Source organism: Ursus americanus, chromosome 4, assembly GCF_024610735.1.
Source record: "Ursus americanus isolate L20-20 chromosome 4, mUrsAme1.1.p, whole genome shotgun sequence".
Classification (NCBI taxonomy): domain Eukaryota; kingdom Metazoa; phylum Chordata; class Mammalia; order Carnivora; family Ursidae; genus Ursus; species Ursus americanus.
This window is the reverse complement of record NC_142130.1, coordinates 93,308,179-93,314,178: the sequence shown is the minus strand read 5'-3', so window position 1 is coordinate 93,314,178 and position 6,000 is coordinate 93,308,179.

Here is a 6,000-nt window from a genome sequence, read left to right as displayed (position 1 = left end):
GAGTCAAATGAACCAAATGTTAATGGAAATTTAAAGGTGCTCCTGGGCCCTTTAATTGTCTGATAGCTTCGAGCTGTTTGGTCTGTGGTACCCTTAGAATCTTTTGTATATTGGGAACAAGGGGGTCCCACATCCTTAGACTGAAGGCACATTCTCAGAAAAATTTCCGGAAGAACATAGGTGGAGAGGGAAAAACCTTCAGCTCCAAATTTCTGATGGGTGAAAATGCATGCTACCTGTTGGAAATCCACTTTTCAGGACCGCGACACCGACACCGCGCCTTGGGCGCCCTGTAGGACGTCTGGTGAGGGACTCGGCGCCAGTCAATAGGTCACATATGAAGAAGAGATGTGAGTAATTTTGGCAACAACGGAAACGTCCCCTGAGGGAAGATGGGTTGTACATCAGGGGACATCCGTACAGTGGGATGCAACAAGGGGTGTACTTTCTAGGTACCGAAGGGGACAGCTCTGAGAGTTCCCTTAAAGAGGAAAATGCAGACTAGGGCATACTGCAGGCTACCCCTCGTGGGAAGGGGGGGAGGGATGTATATTTGCTTGTACTTGCAGAGTAGCTTTTGAAGAATATATAAAACCATCCGCTGAGAGTGGGGACCTCTGGGCAGGGGTGGGGCGGGGCGGGGAACTTCTCCTGTGCATGCCTTCTTACACCTTCTGATACCCAGCACGGGTGTGACCTCTTCAAACATTAACTAAGTCTAAAAATAATACAATAAATAAAGTAAAACCCAGGTCAAAAGCAACCCAGATCTTTTTCACTGAAGCCCTTGGGTTTTCTAGACAAGCCTGGACCCCTGTAAACTGAGGCAGTCCTGGGCAGAGGTGAATGACCTCCGAGTTTTAACAGACGGCAGACTACTGATGCGTAACTGGGATGCGTGCCCGAAGGCTCAGGCCCAGATCACACTGTCTGCTCCGCTCAGCCTTCCCATATTGATTCAGGTCGCCTCTCACTGGCTTGATTTTTAGGAAGGGAACGTCGAGAAATGCCGGATGGAGTGTGGGTTATAGCAGTGTTCTTGGGAAGGGGCCAGGAGCAGCCAAGCATTCTTTGGGAAGGTGCCCGAGTGTGCACATGGTCAGCTCGGACCCCCACATCCCAGGACACCCCTCCCTGCATCCCTCATCTGCAGGAAGGAAGTGGCGGAAGGGAAGGGAAGCTTTCCATTCATAAAAGCTGAAGAAGGTGGTGGTCGCCTTTTCAGTGCAGGTGCGGGCTGGGGTTGGGTTCTGGAGACGACTCACACGAGGCAGGAAAGAAAAGCGCTGAGTCCCGACAAAAACTATTATTTTAAAATGTTTTAAAAAGCACACGACTCTCACTCACACTCTTGCATGGTGAACATAAGTCAAAGTTTTGTTTAATGAACGAGGAAACGAAGGATTAAAACCTTGCCTCCTGCAGCTCTTTTTGCTCAAATATCCCAGCCGTGCCTGTGTGGTCGTCCAGCAAAAGGCAAACGAAGACATGAAGGTTGAGTCCAAGGCAACCCAGCCTGCGCCGGCTTCCTGGGACCCACCTGTGCGGTGTCCCACCCGTGGGCCCGCACTCAGAAGGCCTCTGTGCTTGGCTCAGTGCTCTTGCCATCGCGAATTTCCTAACGTTTGAACAAGGGGACCCATATTTTCATTTTGCAGTGGGGACCCACATCATGGGGCCGTCCTCCACTTCGCTTATGGCCCCTGGAGCCAGAATTCCATGATAGCGTCTTTATTTTTTATTATTACCTCAATTTATCAGGTGGAGCTTTAAACCAGAAGACGGCTATGCTTGAATTTTATTTCATTTTAAAAACGCTCTAAGATTGGTTTTCTACAAAGGCAATCTGTCTACTTAGGAGTTGTTCTGTAAAATAACCCCTGGTAATTGGCTCCTAATCTTTCCTGGAATTAGATGTTTGTTGGCCGAGGAGGGGTTGGGAAGCCAGAGCAACAGAGCCCCCACCTAAGGTAAATGAAACTTGGTACCAGCGAATTATTTTATTATATACACGGAGTGTTTAAACAGCTTTAGTCACCGTGGGTGGGTGTGTGTTTGGGTTTGTACTGGAGTAGAAGCTTTAGTGGGATCTATAGAGCTACCGGGAAAATACTTTTTTATTTTTCTTGGAAGGTGTGAAGAGTGTTAATTTCAAAGAGCATATTGCGCAAACGTGGACTCTTTTGTCTGAAAGTTACACGTAATTCTGAAATGAGATGCTGTGTTCTGCTGAAGGATTATCTCTCAGTTTACCTGGGGCTGTATGTAAAAAAAAAACTCTTCTACGTAAGCAGAAATAGACCAAAGGAACATAGGACACGGCCTAGGGGGGCATCCCTGTGTTTTACTCTCTGTCCTTCATCAGGACGTGTTGGGAACAACTGGGCAGAGGGTTTGGTTTTCACTCGGTCGTTTAAGAAAGGCTGAAACATCCAACTGCATTTTTTCTTTTAAAATTTATCTTTTAAAAACACTCTACTGTTTTCCCTTGACCTATCTGTGCGTGTTCGCAGATGAATAACCTTTCATCTGTGCCAGAAATCACAGCTGGGCCGCTTCTGTCTACAATTTCAAAGTACTCATTTTCAGTGTGCAGTCAGGCCTCTTGTGAGCTCCAATTCCAGGGGATGGTATTGTCATCCTTAGCCTTCATTTGTAGAATGAGAATGGCTTTTATGCATATTACACCTTTTTTTTCCCCTAGGAGTTTGAGTTTTACAGAAAAATGGAGTGGAAAGTACAGCGCAAAGGATGGGCCAATACGGATCATTACCATTCACTGAAGTCCCTTGTCCGCGTTAGGGTTCACCCTTCACGTTGTGCTGTTCTGTGTTCCGACACAGGTGTGACGAACGACATGTCCCGTCCCTACAGGATCACACAGAAGAGTTTCACTGCCTACAGGTCCTCTGTGCTCTGATTCCACAGCCCCCGGCCCCCAACAAGCCTTGGCAACCGCTGGTCTTTCCACTGTCTCTCTAGTTTCGTCTTCTCTAGAAGGTCGTAGAGGTGGAATCACAGAGTGCCCAACCGTCTCAGGGTCTCTTCTTCCCCTTAGCGGCCCGCATTTACGTTTCCTCCACGTCTTCCTGCGGCTTGATAGCTCCTTGCTTTTAAATTGCTGAATAACGTTCCATTGGGTGCAGGGTCAGAGCTACTGAAGGCCGCCTTGGTTGCTTCCACGTTTTGGTAACTGGGAAGAAAGCAGCTATAGCCGTCTCTGCCCAGGTCTGTGTGTGGACATAGGTTTTAACTCATTTGGGTATAAATATTTATAAGTGACAGCTTTGTGAAAGAGAAAAAGGTTGTTTTAAAACGTGGTTCCTGATTGCATGTGAACTATGTTGTGTTAGGAACCTAAGTTCCAAGTGAATTTAGTGCCTGTGGATCTGGTCTAAGCATCGGGGAGAGGCAGAGGTGATGACACAGACCCCCGGGAGACACTTGGCCCCCCCACCCCATCCCTGTGGGTCCCGAGAGGTCATGGTCAGGGTCACACACTAGGTCGCTGTATTAACTCGAATCTTTCTGTTTAAAGGCCCCCCCCTCCATGTGACTGGCTGTTAGGGCCGTCTAGTGATTGGGGCCAGGCAAGCGTGTAAGAGGTGAAATTTCTAAGAGGGCATGTCAGGAATTGATCGGCTGCTTTGCTAGAATGAGTATCGGCCTCCTGCCCACGTCTGGTTTATCCACAGCCACCATCACTACGGGACTGGCCTTCCAGCCCGATCTTGGATCTGTATTCGACAGCGTTCCTCTTCTACCTGGCTGGGTGGCCTGTCGTATATTCTAAAAACAACCTCCTGTCTTGGTCCCCTTTGATGTTGTCCTTGGCTAAACACCGTAAAGACCCTGCACATCTCTGTCCAGCTCGGGGACATGCGGTGTTTGTGTCTTTTCCTCCCGTGAGTTTCTCGAAACACAGAATGTCCCCTTTCGTTGCTCTGCTGATCACCCACGGTTTCCAACCAGTTTCTGGACCAGGTAATATTGAGTTATTTCTGTTAAAACTTTAGCGTTACGTTGCTTACAAACTTATGTTCTCTGGGTTGGAATACAGCCATGGTGGAATAATATTTTTAAAAGTTTGCCTGGTAAATGTTTCATTCCCAGTAATTTTTGTGGATGCGGAAGTATCTATTTCTTCCATCAAAGTGCAGGTGGAATTGAGAACAAAGAAGTTATTGCTCAGCTTCCCTAGTAAATATTGAACTGTTTTTAAGTACACAGTGGAAACAATAATCTCGAAAGCGAGGCTTTCTCTGTGCTGACAATAATTTGATAAATAAGTGAGGGAAAGGGAGACTGACTTGCAGGAGGGTGCTGACAGGTAAATGCAATGCAAGTTTGCGGTTGCAAAACTCAACCTATTGCAATCATTGCAGGAAATATTTCTTTATGCCAGAATATCATTGTGCACATGTGAGCGTGAGTATGTGTATATGTGTGTGTGTGCGTGAAAGAGAGAGAGACAGAGAGAGAGAGAGTTTGATGAGGAACAAGATATTTACGTCTTTACATATTTGTGTAAAGCATCTCCCTGCACATTGCCCAGGTTACTCATTATTTGCAAGGGAGGAAATAGAGACAGTACTGTGCACACACCAGACCCCACTTTTATGGGACGACTAGAGTCCGCATCCCAGTGGAGGAGCAGGTGACACTGGGCGCTCCAGATGGGACGCCCCACGAAGGACAAAACGTTCCTTATGACGTATCGAGCTGGGGTGCAAAGCCTGACACTAACCAAGAGGAAACATCAAACAAACCCAAGGAGGGGGACATGCTGTACAATTACTTGGCCCGCGTTCTACAAATGTCACAAAAGACAAGCAAAGTTGAGAGCTATTAAAGGACATTAAAGAGCCTAGAGAGACATGGTAACTAAGCACAATGAGTGATTCCGGACCGGATACTGTATGAAAGGGGGAAATGCCACGGCGAACAGTGTTGGAGTCATGGACGAAGTCAATATGGACTACAGGTTAGAGCAAAGTACAGTATCAAAACTAAACTTTCTGAATTTGGTAGCTTTCCTGCAGCTCTGGGAGGGAGCTTGTGGGTGCCTAGGAAATTACTGCTACAGTAGTGTTGAGGTGTAATACCCCACTCTCGGCTGTTAGGGTGTGTATACATACATGCATGTGTGTATTAAAACAAAGGAAAGGCAGAGCAGGGTAGGAGGGAGTGGGAAGGGGACGGGATGGGCGGGTGGCGACAGCCGACAGGGGAGTGGGTTCCTTTCCCAGGGCAGTTGTAACAAAGGACCACAGACGGCGTTGGGAGTGGGGGGGGGGGGGGCTTGCAGCAACAGCGATTGATTCTCTCACAGCTCCGGAGGGCAGAAGTCCAAAATCAAGGTGTCCACCGGCCCGTGCTCCCTCCAAGGCTCTAGGGGAGGCTCTTTCCAGGCTCTTCCGGCTGCTGGCGGTCCCAGGCGTTCCTCGGCATGTGGCTGCATCACTCCACGTCTACCTCTGTCTGCAGGCGGCTCTCCTCCACCGTGTCTCCGTGTGCTTCAAATTTCCCTTTCGTCTTCTTATACCGACACCAGTCATTGGGTTGGGGCCCACCCTAAATCCAGGGTGATGTCAACTCCAGATTCTTAACTAATCAGATCTGCAAAGACTTTATATCCAAATAAGGAAATTTATTTGCATGTACACGTTCCACATGGGCATGAATGTTGAGGGGGGCACGATTATAGACCCAGTACAGGGGAGGTCTGCGTAGACCTCGGTGAGAAAGTTAGATGGAGAAAAAGCTTAAAGGCTTTCAGGGTTAAGTGTGTTCCAGGAAGAGGGGGCGGCTGGGACAAGGTCCCTGAGATGGGACTGGCCTGCTGTAGTTGAAGAGCGAGGTGGCCAGTGTATTCCTCCCCGTGCCCGCCTACTTTCTGGATTCTTTTTCTGTTGAATGAGGCTTGACTGCCTGTAAGTGGCATCTGGAGAGGGCTGCGCGTCCTGCGCCAACACGGGATGGGTATTAATAGCGATTTTC